Source organism: Myodes glareolus, chromosome 2, assembly GCF_982192425.1.
Source record: "Myodes glareolus chromosome 2, mMyoGla1.1, whole genome shotgun sequence".
Classification (NCBI taxonomy): domain Eukaryota; kingdom Metazoa; phylum Chordata; class Mammalia; order Rodentia; family Cricetidae; genus Myodes; species Myodes glareolus.
In genome coordinates, this window is record NC_142027.1 from 83,779,173 (window position 1) to 83,801,383 (window position 22,211).

Genomic DNA, 22,211 nt, shown 5'->3' on the forward strand with positions numbered 1-22,211 from the left:
CTCTTACCGGGCTTGTGTGGCAGGTCAGGAGCACATTTGCCCCTCCATTGTATCTTCTGATACAGGATCAGTGCCACTTGCTTGTCAGAAATCTCCCTGCCTGCAGCCTTATCTTGCTGCAGGCAGGCTATTAAAACAAAAGAACTCTCTCCTGCCCATTTGCTCTCACCACCCTGTCCTGGCGGCACCCACACAGGATCCTGAAATATAAAGATTTAAAATATCAACTTGCAGACAGTCCAGTGATCACCTGATTTTTTATAGGATGTGTGTAAATTCTGACTATTGTTTCATCTAGCATGAAGCTTGATCAATAGCAAACAGTCACTAACTGGTTGTAATACAGCAATATCCACTTGACACTTTCGCAAACATGGAAAATTCTGGACTTACAGAGATGAATATTTGTATTTTTTTGGACTGTAGGAAATGGGCCCAGTTTGGAAAATGAATAACGCCATCTCCCTTTCCAAGGATGAGGAGTGGAAGAGACTTTGAGCCTTGCTGTCTCCCATCTTCACCAGTGGAAAACTCAAAGAGGTGACTAAAAGGACCATTAGTTGAAATGTTTGTGTGACTTGAGTCTCCACACCTAACAACCATGGATATTTTTGTGTTTTGTGATTAGATGTTCCCCATCTCTGAACAGTATGGAGATATTTTGGTAAAATACTTGAGAAGAGAGGCAGAGAAAGGCAAGCCTCTCACAATGAAAGAGTGAGTAGTGGTACATCTGTAATGAATGTTTTGTCTCTTTAAGAGACAAGCCATGCCCACTCCCTCTCACACCCATGAGGCAGGGAGGTCTTCTTTCCTGCTTGCAGTATTAGTCCCTCTCTCTTTTTCAGCTCCCTCTCAGAGAGACACCTTGGAGCTCTCTCTCTCTCTCTCTCTCTGTCTGTCTGTCTGTCTGTCTGTCTCCCTCTCTGTTCTTCTCCCCTTCTCCTTTTTTTCATAACCACTGAATAAATATCCAACTTCACTCTGCATGGTGTGCCTATACATCTGTCTCTTGCCTGCTGCATCCTCATGGCTTCCTGCTGGGGAACAGACACCTTTGGAGAACTGCCTCATGGTCTTGTGTGCAGTCCCTGCCTGGTACTGGCTGCTCTTGGGACCCACTGCCTCCTGCCTACCACCACATGGCCCATTACCTGCCACTGCTTGGGGACCTGCAGCATTTCTGCTGCCTGCTGCCATCAGGGATACTGCAGAATTTTTAGCAATCCATTAAAAATCCACTGTGGTTCCAGAAGAGGAAGGACAACTAGGGCAGAAGGGTCATCCTTCTGTGTATCTCACATGTCCAACTTCTCTTTCTTCCTCTTTTAATACAGGATGACAAATGTACAGTTGAGAAAAAAACATGATAGTACAAAGTTTGCAAGGGTAAATGGTGGGTAGGAGAAGAAAGGTGCTTAGTCAATATTGCGGTGAGGGGATATAACCTGTCTAGCCAAGAATATGAAATGTTTCAGACTTCTTACTGCATGTATTAAACCCATCTCTCTCTCTCTCCTCATTGTGCTTGGAGCCTACAGCATGGATGTGATCATAAGCACAGCATTTGGTGTGAGTGTCAATTCCCTCAACAACCCAAAAGGTCCATTTGTGGAAAAGGCCAAGAAACTCATAAAAATAGGGGTTTTTTTGACCCGTTATTCTTGTCAATAAGTATGTATGATGATGTAAAGGTTCTTCTGCCTTTTGACCCTTTGATCTTGTGTGTGGCCATGTTTGTCAGTTCTGCCTTTCTCTTCCACACTCACCACAACTAACAGCTCTATTGGAATAAAATTCACCCCCTTAAAGGCACAATCAAACTCTTTAGTGCTTTCAAAGACATGTATCCCATTACTCTTGTTTTAGAACTTCATTTTTCTTTTAGACACGGTCTCACTATGTTGTTATAGTTGGCCTGAAAGTTTCTGTATTGACTGGACTGATCTTGAAAACACAGTGGTCCCCTGATTTTGCCTCCTGAGTGCTGGAATTAGAAGGTTGTGCCACCATTCCTGGATTAGCTTTAGAATTCTTCTATTTATCCATTGACAATATAGCATAGCTATACAATCTATCTTCACTATATTCTCCCCTCACTCTCACCTCCCAATGCCTGCAGACACCAAAACACACCTTTCTCCCAATTTATTTTCCATTCTCTTTTTTTTGGCACCTAGTGAGTTCAATCAGTACTGCCTGCTAGGATGTTGACCAATACTATTGGAATGATCCAATGCAGGTGATCAGTTCAAGATTCATCCATGCCATGTCAAGGATAAAACATTTCACACCATCCCTCTCTGACTCTAACTTTATTCCCACACCCTCATTCATGATGTTCCTTGAGCCTGGAGTGGTAGAGGTATTGATACAGATGCTCCATATAGGGCTCAGCACTCAACAGTCACTTATTCTCAGCTCTCTGATTATTCAGGGGTCTGCACTGATTGATGATTTACACGGTCTGATACCAATTTCAACTGCAGAGTACTTTGTTCTAGCCATGCTGCACATTTGTACTATCTTCCTTCAAGCAACCTGGATCTTAGCAACCAGCAATTCACTTTCTGAATATTTACATATTCTGAGTATTTCGCATCAATGAGATCATAAACTATGTCATCACTGTGACAGGCCTGTCATTTAGCACATTCTTTTTTTTTTAGTAAATTTTATTAAATTATAAAAGTTTCCATTTCCGCCCCCCCTCCCAACACCCTCCCACTCCCCCCACTCCCCCCCCTCCTTCCCCTCCGTCCCCCAGGGCAGTCAGGGTTTCCTGCCCTGTGGGAAGCTCCAGCTCCCTCCCCCCTCCCCCCAGGTCCAGGAAGGCGAGCGTCCAAACAGACTGGATCCCCAAAATCCAGCAAATGCAGAGGAAACAGGTCCCAGTGTCATAGTCAATGGCTTTTCAGAAAGACCCCGGGCCAGCCACAGTCAGAGAATCCGGCCAAATTCCGAGAATCTGGCTAGATCACGTCCTCGTTCAGTCCCAGTCCGACTGGCCCTGGTAAACTCTCATCAGATTCGTTCCCTTGTATCAGTGGGTGATAGCATCCCTCGCAGTACTGATTTCGTCTTTCATGTTCCTCCTCCTTCCGCTCCCCCTCCGGACCTCGGGGGGCTCAATCCGGTGCTCCAATGTGGGCCTCCGACTGCATAGCCGTCCTTCGCCAGACGAAGGATCTATGGTGATAAGCAAAATATACATCAGTATGGTCATGGGCCACGGCCGATTCAGGCACCCTCTCCTCTGTCCAGAGAGCAATCTGGGGGATTTCTCCTTGGACCTGGGATCCCATATATAATCAAGTCTCCTGTAAACCCTAAAATGGCTCCCTTAGTTGAAATATATTGTTCCCTGATCCCATATTCATCCTACCTCCCTCCCCCCCCATCCCCGGCCACCAAGCTTTCCCCGTTCCTCCCCTACTCCCTTCTCTCTAGCCCTCTCCCCCTCCATTGACCCTCCCACCCCCCCATGCACCCGAGGTTACCTGGGACTCTTGTCTATTTCCTACCTCCTGGTGGATAGCTAAATAATCTTCATCATGTGACTTATGTGTTTCCCTTCATCTATCACTAAAGGTAGACAGATAAGGACAGATTTAATGAGACAGAAAGAACGTTTATATTTCTAGAGGAGGAAAAGATGGAGTTTCGAAAAATTGATTGAGAATAAACCATAAATTAAACCATAGCAGTAGGAATGAAAACAAGAGTGCCCTGCGTAAGGATTGAAATTAGAAAACTGGCAAAAAAAAAAAAAACTAGACCCGTGTAAGAACAACATCATGAAATCTCCACCTTAGGTGAGAGAGGGCATTTTCAAGCCCCATCTCTATGTGAGAAACTATTGGATTTTGATGACTGCAGAGGGTGGGTGTGGCCTACAGTAGGTTTCTCATACAGTTAATTACATATTGACAGCAGCAGTTGAACTCATTGGGTAATAAAAATCAAATGTCATGATGTTAGGATGGAGAAATGTTATAAGGGTGTAATAGGAATTGAATGAAAGAAATGGTGGGGTAGATATGGCCATATTTTATTGTATACATAGATGAAATTCTCTAAAAATAGACAAAAAATTAAAAGGGAGAATACTATTTTTATCTCCTTAAAAACTTTGATTTCAAAGAAGCAACGGTATTGTTTAAAATTGTATCCTTTGCAATTTGTTGTAAGACATATTGATATGTAAGTTGGATTGCTTCCTTGTTTAGACACTGGTGCTTTTCTTCTGTGATGATTCAAGCAAACCCAGCCCCATTTGAAAATTTAAGAGAGCTACATTTGCAGGAAGGAAGTTAAGCTTCTACTGTTGATCCAACACTGACTTCTGAAATCACCATTGACCTTCTATTTTTGCAACTTTTTTTTGTTTCCAGCAGCGAGTGTATCTTCTTTAGCTGATGATGAACACTCAAAAATAATTCCAAAGACAAAGAGTCTCATAAAGGTAACCATGGACTCCCTGGTCTATGGGCAAGGAAGCTCTCAGGGAGTGATCAGATCTCAGAAAATAAGTGGGAAGCTTATTTAGCAGAATACCTCTGACAGTTTACTGAAAGAAGGACATGTCCATTATATATATGGAATGTTTTAGAAGCACGTGGGCACAAGTTCATTCAAAACATGAAGGGTAGTCATAATGGGAGTTTTTATTCGTCTGTCTATGTTACTTAGGTCTGCAAGGTGCTGTTTATGTCTTTCCCAGAAAGACAGAGTAAAAACTCACTAGAAACTCTGCCTAGATAACTGAGTCTACATCCTGTCAGGAGACATGTACCCACACAGTGTTGATGTTTTCTTAGAGTTACTGGTGTAAGGGACTCTATCTTAACCTATAGTGAAGATTTGATTTTCTTTGTGGGTTGAATAAGTAGTATCTAAGGAAATCTTTGTACAAACACACTGATTCTCTTCATTGTTTTGCACACTTAAATCCAAATTAATAAATTTTATCTTTTCAGATGACATATGTGTATGTGTGTGTGCATGTTTATGTGCATATGTGCATATGAATAGGTGTGTGAATGGGTATCAGAGGAAGGCAACAAGTGTCGTGCTCAATCACTCTCTGTCTTATTTCCTCCAGACAGGGTCTCTTATGAAATGTGGAGCTAGTCTGGCAGTCAGCATGTCTCACTGATCCATGGATTTGTATTTACAGGCATGTGTTACCACACTTGGCTTTTTACATGGAAACTGGGGATTCAAACTCGGGTTCTCGTACTTGTGCAGCCGGTTCTCTTACCCATTGAGTCATATCTCTAGCCTCCCTTTTAGGTTAACATTTTAATAGAAAAACGATTATTACTTTCATGGTTGCAAAATGATGGTATCCCAATTCCAGGTTAAATTCTACATGTGTGCATCAGTAGCTAATATAAAATGAGTCATTCTTTCTTACATATCTTCTTATTTCTAGTCACATAATCACTTATATATAACAATATGATCTTCTAGGATCCCAAGTTTGCTTGCAAACTCATCATGTGTTTTATTTTTAAATTTTCTCCAGACTGTCCACTTGAAACCCTTTCATGTGTTCAGTTAACTCCAAATTCTTCAACATCTTTTTCTCCATTTGAAACCAGGTTTTATGTAGCCCAGGCTGACATCACAGTCATAGTGTGCCTGAAAATGACCTTTTAACTTCTAGGCTACCATGCCTAGTTTATAAAATGCTGGAGATGGAGCACATGGCTTCATACATGCTGGGCTAGCTCTCCACCTATACCTCGGCCCTTATGTTTCACTTTTTATAGCTAAAAAAATGTTAATTTACAAAATACCCACTTATTGTGGTTTATAGCACAGTTTTTACTTAGTATCATGGACATACACTAATTAGTTGTAAGAATTTACCAAGAAAAGAATCATAGCACTCTTGCCAAAAGGTTTACAACTGCCTGTAACTCAAGCTCTGTAAGATCCAGTTCATCTTCTGCTCTCAGTGGGAGCTTATACACAAATAAAACAAAAATCTTAAGCTCTAACAGAGGACTGTAGTTCAGTTCCCAGTACCTATGCCTGACAGTTCACAACCTTTTAAATCCATCTCCATGGGATCAGATGCCCTCTTCTGCCACCCATGGACACCTCTCCTCACATAGCACTCCTACACACAAATACACACAAATCAAAATAAAAATAAATTGTAAATATTGAATAAATTATGTGCCTTGAAGTTACCTAATGATGACAAGGAACAGAGCATAAACAATGGGAAATCCTGGCTGTAGCAATCTCTGACTGTGTCACATGGATGTCAGTTTGATAGCAGTCCCAGGGTGACAGAATGAATGGCTTCTCCATATTTATTTATAGGGAAACTGAAGCCTGAATTAATTTTCTCCTCATCTCTTCTGTGTTGGTCCACCCTGACCTGACTTTCCTTAACTATTTTCTTACTTTCAGCTCTGACTGACATGGAGCTCATAGCCCAGTCAATTATCTTTATTTTTGCTGGCTATGAAACCACCAGCAGCACACTTGTCTTTGCCCTGCATTCACTGGCCACTCACCCTGATATCCAGAAGAAACTACAAGAAGAGATTGATATGACTCTGCCCAATAAAGTGAATGGATGATGTTTGGAGTAGAAGGAAAAAGAGACAACTTCTCATCAAGTGCAATGGTGTGAGTCTCTGTGTGTGTGTGTGTGTGTGTGTGTGTGTATGTGTGTGTGTGTGTGTGTGTGTGAGAGAGAGAGAGAGAGAGAGAGAATGCATGTGAGTATCTTTATATGTGTGCATGTGTGTGTGTGCTCATGTGTATGTAGGTGATATTCCTACAATGGGCATTATTCTTAGTCACTCTCCACCATGCTTTATGTCACATGTTCTCACTGAACCTGGAGCTTTTTAATTTGGCTATGCTATGTTACCAAAACACTTTCTCTGTCCCCCTACCATACTGGGATTGTATTTGTGTGCCACTGTGTCTGACTTTATGAATGGCCTGTATCTAAACTCAGGTCCTGAGGCTTGCATAGCAGACACTTTAGTAATTGAGACGTTTCCCATTCCAAAGTGATAGTTATTGTACCCATTATGTAAGAGATTGGACAGATGTCTCAATGAATGCTCTTTTAGAGGATCCATTCAGGTTTGATTCCCAGTACCCATGTGTCAGCTCTCATCTGCCTAAATGCCAGTCACAAGGGATCTGATACTCTCTTTTGATTTCTGAGGGCACTACAATCATATGGTTAATATACACATGTATACAAAACACATTCACACATAAAATGAAACAATCAAAAATCCATTTTAAATGGATTGTAAGTGCCAGGTGTTTTTTAAATGCTGAGCTCAGCTTTGGAGCTATTGAGAGTGCAAAGGTACAATGCAGACCTATTGAATGTTAATGTAAAATTCCAGAACAAATCTCTTTCTTTCTTTCCAGGCACCTCCCATCTATGATAACGTGATGGAGATGGAATACCTCGACATGGTGCTGAATGAAACACTCAGGTTATACCCAATTGCTATTAGACTTGACAGAGCCTGTAAACAGGATGTGGAAATTGATGGTGTGCTTGTTCCCAAATGGTCTTTAGTGAATGTACCAGTTTATGCTCTTCACCACGACCCACAGTACTGGCCAGAGCTGACAGAATTCGCCATGAAAGGTACAAGGATCCCAGGAATGGGAACCCATCTGAGCTATGATGGCATGTATATGCTGTGATTTCTGTGATGGGAAGATGATCTAAATGTGATTTTGCATGTGTTTGCATTTTATAAGGAGAATGGCAAGAAGGGGAAGAAAACAACAAGAGGGGAAGAGAGACAGGAAAAATCTGACAATTTAAATACAGAATGTTTTTTTCCCCATTTTTCAGGCATGAACCCAGCATTATACTTAATGAACTTTCAGATTTAAAGATGTATTTTGTTTTCTCTCTTTTTTGTTCATGGACAGTTACATGCATATATAATGTATTTTGAACATTTCTGTCTGACAATACTCTGTCTTTTCTCCCTCCCACACTTACGGAATTCTTACTTTTCCCCATCAAGGCTTCCTCCTGTTTTCATGAGTACATTTTCATTGTGACTCATGAGTTTAATTTGGGTTGCTTGCATAAGTGTAGGTATAGAAGTAATTTACTGGAGTATGGACAAATCACCAAAGCTACACCATTGAAGAATTTATTCCCCTCCCCCAGCAACTATTCATTGTCAAAAACTCTTTACTGAGGTGAAGTTTCTTGAACTCCCTCACCCATCCTTGATGGAATGTATCAACATGGTCTAATCTTGTGTAGGCAACCACAGCAGCTGGAAATTCATGAGGACAATGGCTCTGTCATATCCATAAGATAGTGTTTCACAGAACCCCTTTTATTCCCTGGCTCTTATATCATTCTGTCCCCTCTTCTGAGATATTTCATGAGTCTTGGAGGGGATGACACAGATATCCCATTAAGTGTTGAGCACTCCACCATCACTCTTTCTCAGCATTTTAACCACTTATGAGTTTCGGTGTTAACTGTCTCCACTGCAATGAGAAGCTTCTCTGACCATGACTAAGAGCAGCACTAATATTTTTCTGTATAAACATGAATATTCAGAAGACAGTTTGATATCATGTACACTTAGCAAAACAACAGGAGTACATTCTCTCCTAGATCCTTTGACCACCCTATCTATCAGATTTTAACCACATTTACAGTATCAGTCATTAATTCCCACTATAAATTGGCACTCCAATCCAATCAGACAGCGGTTGCTTACCCCTTACCTGTAACACCAGTATTATAGTATTGGGCACACAGGATGTATTTTCTGTCTGACAGCATTTGTTTTTTCTATCATATGAAAATTGTTATAAGACAAGGGGGAAGGAAAGGACCTATAGTGTACAATTCTCAGAGTCAAATACATGGAAGCAGAAGTTCAATGAACCTTTGCCAATCTACCTCTACATTACTAGTTAGATGTCTAAAGGCAAATTCATGTGTGTAGCTCTTATGCTTCTATTATTTGCTAACTTGTCACTGCTGTGTATCTCCAGGTTCAGCAAGGAGAACAAGGGCAGCACCAATCCTTATGTATACATGCCCTTGGGGAATGGACCCAGGAACTGCATTGGCATGATGTTTGCTCTCAGGAACATGAAACTTGTTCTCACTAAAGTTCTGCAGAACTTCTCTCTCCATCCTTGTAAGGAATCACAGTTGAGGGAAAAATCTTTCTTTATAAATAATGTTTTATTGAAGACATTATTTCAAATAAAGGTTCTGTGTAGAAAAATAAGTCTATTTATTTGAGTTTTGCTGATTTGTTTTATGGTCAAATGAGTTATTTGTACTCAGGGATCTTTAGTTCTGTATCAATATAGAGTATAACTGTAGCATTTAGACTAGTTAGTACTGGTCAGTATGAAAAGATTATATGCATTATGTTTGAAGTTCCAGTAATGTTCATTGTCGTTTAGGTATATCATGTGGTAATCAGATGTGCCGTGATCATGACTTCATGTTTCTTGGGTGGTGTACTCTTCTTTAGGAGCTCAAAGAATCCCTCCTCTGACAGTCTTGTCAATGCCTGGCTTCATTAGAAGCACCGTGGAACTTTACAGTTCATACATGGGGTCTGAGATATTTCTCAGTTGGCAAAGTTCTTCCCTAGCATTCACAAAGCCCTGGTTCCCATGCACAGTGCTGCATGAGGTAGCTGTGGTGTGCAGTCCTGTAATCCTTGCACTGAGGAGGTGGAGGAAAGTAGATCAAAAGTCCAACTGTTACTTGGCCACTTAATGAATATGAAGCCAACGTGGACTACATGACACCTGGTCTCAAAACCAAGAACAGAAATTAATGATGCCTTGTTATTGCTAAAAGCCTAAAATAATTCACCCACAGTTTTTGCTTTTAAAAGCTCCTTGCTGAGTCAGCATGTGAGACCAAGTTGAGAATCATTATTTTAAAACACAATTGCTAGGGCTCAAGAGATGCCTCTGCAGTTATGAACACCTGGTGCTCTTGAATAGGACCTGGGTTCAGTTTCCAGCCCGTACATGGTGCACCACAACCATTTTCAACTACAATTACAAGGTCACAGATGTGCTTTTTTCACTTCTGTTGAGACTGCACACAAGTAGTATACATGCATATGTGCAGTCAAAACATTCCTATTCATAAAATAAAATAAATGAATCTTTTCAAAGTTGCTGGTTATGAGGAACTCCAACTTTAATGAGCATCTTGACAGTTTTGCCTCACTTCTCTGGAGTAGTTATTGCTCCAGGAAACAGGTAGTTGTCATATTTCCGTAAAACACATATCTTTTCCCCCTTTTTATTCTGCTCTCCTACCTTACGTTATTGTTCATTACCCAAATGAGTATTTTTTTCTTGAGTTTCTTTCCTCATTTAATTATGCTCTACTTTTGACTCCTGTGACTGTTTTCATCACCTATGCCAAGGGTTCGTTGTTATGGCCACCAGTTTGGTTCTGTTTGTTCTCTCTGTATTGAAGAATATCATTTCTCTTTTTTATATCACCTCATCTTATTTCTTCTGCAAACTACAAATTGTTCTTTGAGGAGAGTTTGTGCATTGAAAACCTTTAGTAAATGGTTTAAAGTATGGTTAATAACTACCATGTTCTTTTAATAAAACTTTAAGCCAATAAAACCTTTAACAGATACCATTAGTATGTATATTTTATATACATACATATTTGTTTTGAATGACTCTATGGAAAACACATAGATACTACTTAAAATTTTAAAGGAATATGATGAAGCATTTGGACAAAGAGTTTTTATTTTTCTGAAAATCTTGTTCCTGTTCAAGCAAAGGGATAGCTAAAATTTACTGGACTTGTGTATTAGGATTTGTCTTCACATTGTCAATTTCATTCATGAATGTATGGAAGAATGAGAATGTTTATGTTATGACAGTTGTGTAGTTTTATCCCCATGCAACCTCATTTATTTTACTACTATTTCACTAAAGCATTTAAATCATAAGCATGTACAGGGATTTAGACAGACAAAGCAAGATACTAGTTTTGATAGTCCACAACACACCTGACATGAGAAATGCACTGGGAATCTCTAGTCATCTTAAATATAATTTTTCTATATCTTCATGACAACTTTGCTCCCCTTCCTTGTCCTGTGATCAGAAGATAACTCTGTTTGAGGCATTCTCCCACCATCTCTGAATAGCATGAGCCTAACTCACCATTGAAAACACTTGAGGACTCAGTTCAACCAGCCCATTCTCACAAGACAAGAGTAGAAGTTAGAAAAGCATGCAAGTATATTTCTTCTTAAAGGCTTTTCCAGAATCATCTCAGCGGCAGTGGTGACATACGTAAGGAGCAGAAGACTGTCCACGAACTTGAAATGTATCTTCTCAGAGTGCCAAGTTCCAACAAATCAAAAATAACTTTTCAGATCTTAAAAAATAATATGACATAATAGATGAAAATCTGGTTCAAAAATGTGAAACTTGTATGTTTAACTCTAAATCAACACAGACCAGAAATAGCTTAAACCAACATGACTTCATTTTAGGTCTTGTATACAGTAATTTCTCAACCAACATTATACCCAATGCATGGTTTGAATGTATGCTCTCACCATCTAATTGGCAGAGCTTGAAGAATAAGAAAGTCAAAATATTTGATGTTAAATGCAACTTTTATGTTTCTACAAAGAATTATCATCCTGAATTTTTCCAATCTTCTAAGATTGCTATTAGATCACACATTGATTTTCTAATTTTTCTTACACTATTTCAGATCCCTTTGAAATTAAGCAAAAGCAGTGTTTCAACCAGAAAAACCCATTGTTCTAAAGGTTGTGGCACGCTATACAATCATAACTGGAGCATAATTTTCCATCAAAGAGTTCAGTTGTGTTCTTCAAGAACGTGATGCCTAAGAACATTGTAAACTTTGGTTTACTTCATGAATAAAACCCAGGAGAACATAGGGTTTAGTTGACTGGCCTTGAAAGATCATTATGAACTTTCATACATCCATTGAGTTTCTCAGTATCAAAACACGATATAAAGAAAATGACTACATCAGTGACAGAATGAGAAATTCAACTTATGTTGTCCTCATGGGACCACCTCAATTCACATCTGGTTGGCTCCATCAGTGCTTTTCAACTTTTTTGAGAATAACCTAGCCTCTGTAAATTGATCAATAATGTGTTTTTATTAAAATAAGAAGCATGGTGACTTCTCTTATTATAAAACTGGATCAAATGCTTTAGTTGCAGTATTCTACAATAAGCGTTATACTATAAATGTAAACATCACTTTTAAAAAATAAATTTATTTACCTGTTTATTTTGCATCCTGGCCAGTTTCTTCTCTCCCCTCTCTTCCCATTCTTTTCCCCTACCACCCTACTCTGTTTCCATTCCTCCATCTACTCCTTCTGTTTTTTTCTAAGAAATGTCAGGTCTCCCAGGAGAAGTGTGAATAAAACAAAGGCTATTGAATTGCAGTAAGACTAAGCACCTCCCATGTATTAGGACTGGGCTAAATGAGAAGTAGAGTTCCAAATGTCAGTAAAATAATCAGAAACAGCCCCAATCACACTGCGGTATCAAGCCCCTGTTCCCAATGTTAAGATTTCCACAAGAGCACCAAACCAAACAACTCCAATGTACATGCAGCATCCTAGGCCAGTCCCATGTGGGCTGCCTGGTTGTCAGTTAAGTGTCTGTGCTTTAATGAGGTTCCTAAGTGCTCCTGTGAACACTTGGTTCAGGATTCAGTCAGCATGGTAAATAACCAGGTCAGCTCAAGAATAATAATTATATTTTTTTCTTATTTATTTATTTATAAAAATTTCCACTTCCACCCCTTCTCCCAATACCCTCCCATTCCCCTTACTCCCTCTCCTCTTCCTCTCCAGTCCTAAGAGCAGTCAGGGTTTCCTGCCCTGTGGAAAGTTCAAGTTCCTCATCCCTCCCTTCAGGTCTAGGAAGGTGAGCGTCCAAACAGACTAGGATCCCAAAAAGCCAGTACATGCAAACGAAACAAGTCCCAGTGCCATTGTCAATGGCTTCTCAGTCGGCCCCCATGTCAGCCACATTCAGAGAATCCAGTTTGATCACATGCTCATTCAGTCCCAGTCCAGATGGACTTGGTGAGCTCTCATTCGATCAGTTCCCTTGTATCAGTGGGTGAATGCACCCCTCGTGGCCCTGACTTCATTTTTTCATGTTCTCCCTTCTTCTGATCCTCATTTGGACCTTGAGGGCTCAGTCCAGTGCTCAAATGTGGGTCTCCGTCTCTATCTCCATCCATGTAGCATGAAAGTTCCCTCTGGTACTGCCTTCCTTGCTAACGTTCTCCCTTCTTCTGCTTCTCATTTGGACCTAGGGAGTTAAGTTCAGTATTCCAATATGTGTCTCTGTCTCTATCTCCAACCATCGCCACATGAAGGTTCTATGGTGATATGCAAAATATTCATCAGCATGGTTATGGGCCAAGGCCAGTTCAGGCACACTCTGCTCTGCTGCCCAGGGAACAATCTGGGGACCTCTCTTTGGGCCTGGGAATCCCTCCAGAATCAAGTCTCTTGCAAACCCTAAAATGACTCCCTTAGTTGAGATATATATTTCCCTGCTCCCATATCCATCCTTCCTCCCTCCCCCCATCACATTCCCCCAAGCAATCCCCAAACCTCCCCCTCTCCCTTCTCTTTAATCATGTCCCCTTACTTCCACCCCCAGCACCCGTGCATCCAAGGTTGCCTGGCAACCTTGTCTACTTGCAATATCCAGGAGGATAACTATATGATTTTCTTCAGGTTCACCTTCTTATTTAGCTTCTCTAGGATCACGAATTATAGGCTCAAAGACCTTTAGCTATGGCTAGAATCCACTTAGGAGTGAGTCCATACCATATTCCTCTTTTTGGGTCTGGGTTACCTCACTCAGTGAAGCGTTTTCTATTTCCCTCCATTTGCAAGCAAAATTCAAGATGTCATTGCTTTTTACCCCTGAGTAAAATTCTAATGTGTATAGGTTCCACACTTTCTTTAACCACTCTTGTATTGAGGGGCACCTAGGTTGCTTCCATGTTCTGGCTTTTACAAACAGTGCAGCTTTGAACATAGTTGAACAAATGCTTTTGTAGTATGATAGGGCATCCCTTGGAGATATTTCCAAGAGTGGAATTGCTGGGTCCTGAGGGAGGTTGACTCCCAGTTTCCTGAGAAACCACAACACTGATTTCCAAAGTGGCTGCACAAGTTTGCATTCCCACCAACAATGGATGTGTGTTTCCCTCACTCCATATCCTCTGCGGCATAGGCTATTATTGTTGTTTTCAAGTTTAGCTTTTCTGAGAGGTGTAGGATGGTATCTCAAAATTGTTTTGATTTGTATTTCCCTGAACGCTAAGGATGTTGACCATGACCTTAAGTGTCTTTTGGGTATTTGAAGTTAATCTGTTGTGAATTGTCTGTTCAGTTCATTATCCATTTTTTATTTGGGTTAATTAGAGCTTCAGTGTCTAGTTTCTTGAGTTCTATGTATATTTTGGAGATCAGACCTTTATCTGATGAGGGGTTGGTGAAGATCTTCTCCCAGTCCGAAGGTAGCCTTTTTGTCTTACTGACAGTGTCCTTTGCTTTACAGAAGCTTCTCAGTTTCAGTAGGTCCCATTTATTCATCGATTCTCTTATTGTCTGTGCTATTGGGGTTCTACTTAGGAAGTGGTCTACTGTGCCTATGTTTTGTAGACTACTTCCCACTTTCTTGTCAATCAGGTTCAAAGTGGTCAGATTAATGTTGATGTCTTTAATCCATTTGCACTTTAGTTTTATGCATGGTGATAGATATGGATCTACTTTCATTCTTCTACAGGTTGACATGTAGTTATGCCAGCACCATTTGTTAAAGATGCTTTCCTTCTTCCATTGTATACCTTTAGCTCCCTTGTCAAAAATCCTGTGTTCATAGGTTTGTGGGTTAATAGCCAGGTCTTCTATTCAATTCCATAGGTCGACTTCTCTGTTCTTACGCCAATACCAAGCTGTTTTCAATACTGTAGCTCTGTAATAGAGTTTGAAGTCAGGGATGGTAATGCCTCCAGAAGTTCCTTTATTGAATAAGATTGTTTTGGCTATCATTGGTTTTTTGTTTTGCCCTATAAAGTTGATTATTGTTCTCTCAAGATCTTTGAAGAAGTTTGATGGAATTTTGATGGGAATTGCATTGAATCTATAGATTGCTTTTGGTAGAATTGCCATTTTTACTATGTTGATTTTCCCAATCCAAGAGCCGGGGAGGTTTTTACATTTTCTGGTATCCTCCTCAATTTCTTTCTTCAAAGACTTAAAGTTCTTGTCAAATAGGTCTTTCACTTCCTTGGTTAGAGTAACCCCAAGATATTTGATGATATTTGTGGCTATCGTGAAAGGTGATGTTTTTCTGATTTCCCTCTCTGCTTCTTTATCCTTTGTGTATAGGAGGGCAACTCATTTTTTGGAGTTGATCTTGTATCCTGCCACATTACTAAAGGTGTTTATCAGCTGTAGGAGTTCTTTGGTAGAGTTTTTGGTGTCACTTATGTACACTATCATATTATCTGCAAATAACGAAACTTTAACTTCATCTTTCCAATTCGAATCCCCTTGATCTCCTTATGTTATCTTATTACTATTGTTAGAACTTCAAGCACTATATTGAAAAAGTATGGAGAGAGTGGACAGCCTTGTCGTGTTCATGATTTTAGTGGAATGACTTTGAGTTTCTCTCCATTCAATTTGATGTTAGCTGTCGGGTTCCTGGATATTGCTTTTATTATATTTAGGTATGATCCTTGTATGTCCAATCTATCCAACACCTTTATCATAAGGGGGTGTTTTTCAGCATCCAATGAAATGATCATATGGTTTTTTTTCTTTCAGTTTATTTATAAGATGGATTATATTGATATATTTGCATATGTTGAACCAGTCCTGCATCTCTGGGATGAAGCCGACTTGATCATAATAGCTAAATTTTCTAATGTGTTCTTGGAGTCGGTTTGCCAGTATTTTATTTAGAATTTTTGCGTTGATGTTAATGAGTGAGATTGGCCTGTAATTCTCTTTCTTTGTTGTGTCTTTGTGTGGTTTTGGTATCAGGGTAACTGTAGCTTCATAAAAAGATTTTGGCAATGACTCTTCTGTTTCTATATTGTGAAATACTTTAAGGAGTGTAGGTATTAGCTCTTCCTGGAAGTTCTGTTAGAATTCTGCATAGAAACCGTCTGGTCTGGAGCTTTATTTGTTAGGGAGATTTCTGATAACAGCTTCTAATTCTTCAAGACTGACAGGTCTATTTATATTGTTCGCCTGGTTTTGGTTCAACTTTGGTATATGGCACTTATCTAAAAAATTGTCCATTTTTTATATTTCCCAATTTTGTGGCATACAGGCTTTTATAGTAAGATCTAATGATTCTCTGAATTTCCTCTGTGTCTGTGGTTATGTCACCTTTTCATTTCTGATTTTATTTATTTGAGTGTTCTCTCCCTGCCATTTGATTAGTTTGGATAGGGGTTTGTTGACCTTGTTGATTTTCTCCAAGAACCAGCTTTTTGTTTCATTGATTCTTTGGTTTGCTTTCTGTGTTTCTATTTTGTTGATTTCAGCCCTCAGTTTGATTATTTCCAGTCTTCTATTTCTCCTGGGTGAATCTGCTTCGTTTTTTCTAGAGCTTTCAGGTGTGCTGTTAAGTCTCCAATATGTGCTTTCTCCATTTCCTTTAATTGGGCACTTAGTGTTACGAACATTCCTCTTACCACTGCTTTCATAGTATCCCATAGGTTTGAGTATGTTGTGTCTTTATTTTCATTAAATTCAAGGAAGACTTTAATTTCTTTCTTGACCCAGGGGTGATTCAGTAGTTGACTGTTCAGCTTCCATGAGTTTGTAGGCTTTCTGGGAGTAGAACTGTTGTTGAATTCTAACTTTAATCCATGGTTACCCGACAAGTCACAGTTATTTATTTTTTGACAGAGGTGTAGTAGAGTTTGTGTGTTTCCCTTCTTTGAGTTGTGCTTGTGAAGAGTAGCTAGATGTCTGAGTTATTGTAGGCTGTGTTGACAATGTTGGATTCCTTGGGTTGTGATTTTCCATCTATTACTTTCTATAAAGCTGGATTTGTGGCTACCTATTGTTTAAATCTGTTTTAATCCTGGAATATTTTGTTTTCTCCGTTGATAGAGAACAATAGTTTGGCTGGGTATAGCAGTCTGGGCTTGCATTCATGGTCTCTTAGTTTCTGCACTACCTCTAACCAGGACCTTCTGGTTTTCATCGTTTCCATAGAGAAGTCCGGTGTAAGTCTGATAGGTTTAGCTTTATATGTTACTTGAGCTTTTTCCTTTGTAGCTCTTAATATTCTTTCTTTAATCTGAATGGTTTGTGTTTTGATTATTATACGATGAGGGGATTTTTTTTTCTGCTCCAGTCTATTCGGTGTTCTGTATGCTTCTTGAACCTTCATAGGAATATCATTCTTTAGGTTGGGAAAGTTTTCTTCTATAATTTTGTTGAATATATTTTCTGGGCTTTTGATCTACAATTCTTCTCCTTCTTCTACCCTTATTATTCTTAGATTTGGTCTTTTTATTGTGTCCCAGATTTCTGGAATGTTTTGTATTGAGAATTTGTTGGATTTGCTGTTCTCTTTGATCAGAGCATTTATTTTCTTTATGGTGTCTTCAGAATCAGAGATTCATTTTTCTATCTCTTGTATTCTATTGGGTATGCTTGTTTCTGAAGTCTCTGTTTGCTTACCTAGATTTTCCATATCCAGCTGGCCCTTGGTTTGTGTTTTCTTCGTTGTCTCCATTTCAGTTTTCAATTCTTGAACTGTTTCCATTACCTGTTTGATTGTTTTTCTTGGTTTCCCAGGGTATCATTTCCGCATTTACTTATGTCTTCAAACTTTTTGTTATATTTCTCTTCCATTTCATTAAGGGAGTTATTCATCTCCTGTTTAAGGGACTCTATTGCTTTCATAATGACACTGTTTTCCACTTTTTCTGGAATAGGGTGTTAAGTCCTTCTCTTGTAAGATTTCTGGAATCTGGTGTTTTCATGTTGTTTTTGAGATTGTTGGAGGAATTATTGCCTTGGCGCCTGCCCATTTCTTCTTTCAAATGCTCTCCAATGGAACTTCTGGTACAAGGTCAGGTTCCCTTGTTGGCCAGGAACCATGCCCTCTGATGGATCTTCTGCTACAGGATCAGTGCCCCATGCTGGCCAGGCATCTCGCTGACTGTATTTTTTGGTTTGGGGGACAGTTTTTCTCTGTGTGACAGACCTCGCTGTCCTAGAACTTGCTTTGTTGCAAAAGCATGCATTAAATTGTCACTTTTTTTCTTAAACTCTGTCTTGTTTTTTAAAAAATATGGTTTGACACTAGGAAAATTGTGTAGTCTTTACAAACTGAATCCAGACTTCTTAGAATAGAAGTTGAAAATCTAAGAAAGGACTCAACCATCTTAAAAAAAAATTTAGTCAGCTGAAGTACTTTTAAACACAATACAGACAGATACCAATCATTTCAAGAAAGAGATTACACATCTGAAGGAGTATACTAGAACCTTGTTAAAGACGATTTGGTCAACTGAGTTATTTTTGGAAAAGGTACAGTCTAAGAGTAATTCATTTAAGGAGAGACTCACCACTCTGTAGAAGGAAACAGATGATCTAGCACATAATATTAATTCATTTAGATAGAGATTCAACACTCAGGAGAAGGAAACAGTTAATTTGTCACATAAAACCCAGTCCATGACAGTGGGTGCTAAAACATTATTTGAGAGGATACCCACTGTAGAAAGTGTTAGTCGGACTCTGTCAAAGGGGTATGGCAGATTGACTGATGGAATGTCTCTCCAAGAAGGTAATATACATGCCATTAATTTTATATCCATGGATGAGATATTATCTCTATTGGACAGACTTCATACCTTAGAATCCTCAATGAGAGCATCAGAGCAGAATACTGGACAGCAGATCCAGACCTTTCAGAGGGCAATGGTAAACAGATGTGAAAAGATTGAGGAAATTATCGACTTTGATGACCAGGAGCAAAAGGTAAGAAGGCAAATTTAACTTTTTCAGTATGTATAACTCTCTGGGATAGCTTCCCCAGAGTTCTACCTGCCTTTCTAGTAATAACATCAGAAAAAGTAGCAAGTTCCAAATACCCTAAGGTTATCAAGGAATATACAGGGGAACCCATACGTATGAGTGATTTAAAAGAAATTAAACAAGCAATTGTGACTTTTGAACTACATTCATCCTTTGTTAGAGCGATCATCAAAACCTGGCCTTTCAGTAACAAAACCAAACCTCATGATTGGGCTCAGTTAATCTCAGTTGTCCTAGAAAGTGGGCCACAATTGCACTGGTGATGCTTTTCTAAAGAAAGTGGGCCACAATTGCACTGGAGATGCTTTTCTAAAGAGGAAGTGATAATTTTAGAGCAACAGGAAAGAGCAAAAGGAGCTGAGAATTCCCTACGTCAAATTCTAGGTGAGAGACTTTACTCAGATCCTCAGGACCAAACTCTTTATGATGACCACATCCTGTCTGTATGTACCTCACCAGCTTTAAAGGCTTGGGACAAGGTTCAAGAACCAGGACACAATGTGGAATCATATCTTAGGGTTAAACAGGCTCAGAGAGAACGCTTTAGTGAGTTTTTGCAAAGACTAACTAGAATTGTACAAATAGGGATAACTGACCCAGAACCTAGACGTATAATAATTGAATCTTTAGCTTATGAGAATGCCAACATAGAGTGCAAAAGAATCCTAGACCCTTTAAATATCAGATCAGCACCCATGAATGAATAGATCTTACAAACAATGAATGTCGAGACATTTGAATATGGTACTGAAGCGCAGGTAGAAGAAGCATTTTCCAACGGTAAGAGAAGACATCAAAATACCAAATGTGTTAATTGTGGTAGAATTTGACATCTGAGAAGGGATTGTAGACAATGGATTTCCAGGAATAATGACACTTCTGGGAATAACAGGAATAGGAGGTCTCATTCTTCAGGTTTATGTAGGAGGTGTGGCAAAGGCTGACATTGGACCATGAATGTAGGTCAACAAGAGATAGACAAGGCAACCTGATAGCATTGAGAAACTCTCTGGGGAGCCTTTTGCAGGCCCCCAAGATGCATGTGGTCCAGTCATTCCCAGTTGCTGTGGAGAATATGTCTTTTTTTAAAATTAATTAATGAATTATATATACAATGTTCTGTATGCCTGCAGGCCAGAAGAGGGACCAGATCTCATAGATGGTTGTGAGCCACCATGTGGTTGCTAGGAATTGAACTCAGGACCTTTGGAAGAGCAGTAAGTGTTCTTAACCTCTGAGCCATCTCTCCAGCCCCGAGAATATGTCCTCTCAGGAAAATTAGAAGGTCCAATGCCTACTGTCGAAAGCAATAATGGCCTGACTGATGAGATAAATGTCAAGAATGTGTCAAGAACTCTGGTGGGACAGACGAAATGTATATTCTGGAAGACTTCTATAAATGAACAAAGACCAAAGATAAGAGTGTATATAAACAGCATTTTTATTGAAGGCTTATGAGACATGGGTGCAGATGTAAGTATCATTACTCCAGAAGCTTGGCATCCGAATTGGCCTCTTTAGAAGGTAGATGTTCAGTTCATGAGAATTGGAACCCTATCTCAGGTAAGACTAAGCACAAAATGGGTTGAATGCACTGGGCCAGAAGGGCAAACAGGAAAACTAAGGCCATATAAATCCAATATTACAGTGAATTTATGGGGTCATGACCTATGCAGCATAGGTCATTCTTGTAGCCCCTGAAGCTTATATTTCTGAGGAAAATATTAGAAGATATTACAGACAGCAAACACCGACTATTCAGGCTGTACGAGAACACAAAGCAATTGGTAACTCTGGAGATGTACCAACAGCCCTGCCTTTAAAATGGTTGATTGAGAAGCCAATATGAGTTAAGCAATGGCCTTTAGCTGAGGAAAAGTTTCAGGCTTTAGAACAACTGGTAGAAGAACAACTAAAAGCTTGACATAAGTAAGAATCTACCAGCCATTGGAATTCTCCTGTATTTGTTGTTAAGAAAAAATTTGGAAATGGAGAATGGTGACAGATCTTAGAGCTATTAACAAACCTATTCAATCAATGGGCCCACTGCGATCTGGAATTACTCTGCCCTCGCTGTTTCCAAAGTAATGGCCTCTCATATTTATTGATTTAAAGGATTGATTCTTCACTATACCTTTACAAGAAAAACAGACAGAGAAAAGTTTGCCTTCACAATTATTTGCAATAATTCTCAGCCTTCTAGGAGGTGCCCATAGACTGTCCTCCCACAGGGAATGCTCAATAGCCCCATCCTGTGTCAATATTTTTTAAGTCAACTACTGGAAAAAATTCATAAGCAATTTCTTAAGTCTACTTTACCATTACATGGATGATATTTTGTGATCTGATTCAAACATAGATACCTTGGAAAGACTGTTTGAAGAAGTAAAGATAGTTTTAACTAAGTAGGGATTGCAGATTGCTCCTGAAAAAATACGGAGAGGAGATTCTTTCAATTATCTAGTTTATAAAATAGGTTTACAAAAATTTAATACACAAAAGGTCCAAATTAGGAGAGATCGGTTATGGACTCTTAATTCCTTTTAGAGATTTTTAGGAGACATCTCCAGGCTATGACTTGCTGTTGGGATAACACCTGATCTAATAATTCATTTAAACAAAACCAGAGATGGTGATAAAGACTAGAATAGTCACAGAGAATTAGAATGGATCTTTTTACCACATAAACCAAGTCAAAAAGTAAAAACTTATGTGGAAAAAATCTCTGAATTAATTATAAAAGGTAAATTGAGATTTCACCAACTAGCAGGAATAGACCCAGCAGAAATTATAGTGCCTTTCACTACTGATGAGATAAGAAAGTTATGGGAAAACAATTAACCATGGCAAAGAGCTTGTGCTAATATTTTGGGAGAAATTAATAGCAATTATCCCAAAAATTGATAGGCTTAACCTTATAAAGAGAACTTCTTGGATTCTTTCTCTTATCATGGGCGATGTTCCAATAACTAGAGCCTGTACATTTTATACTGATGTAAATAAATCAGAGAAGGCAGATTATAAATCAGACAAATTGGGTTAGGTGAAACAAAGCCCT

At 39.2% G+C, this 22,211-nt stretch overlaps 1 pseudogene; it reads left to right on the plus strand.

Annotated features, from left to right (window-relative positions):
• Positions 1-22,211, plus strand: part of LOC125399872 (cytochrome P450 3A2-like) — a 43,562-nt pseudogene that overhangs the window by 11,125 nt on the left and 10,226 nt on the right.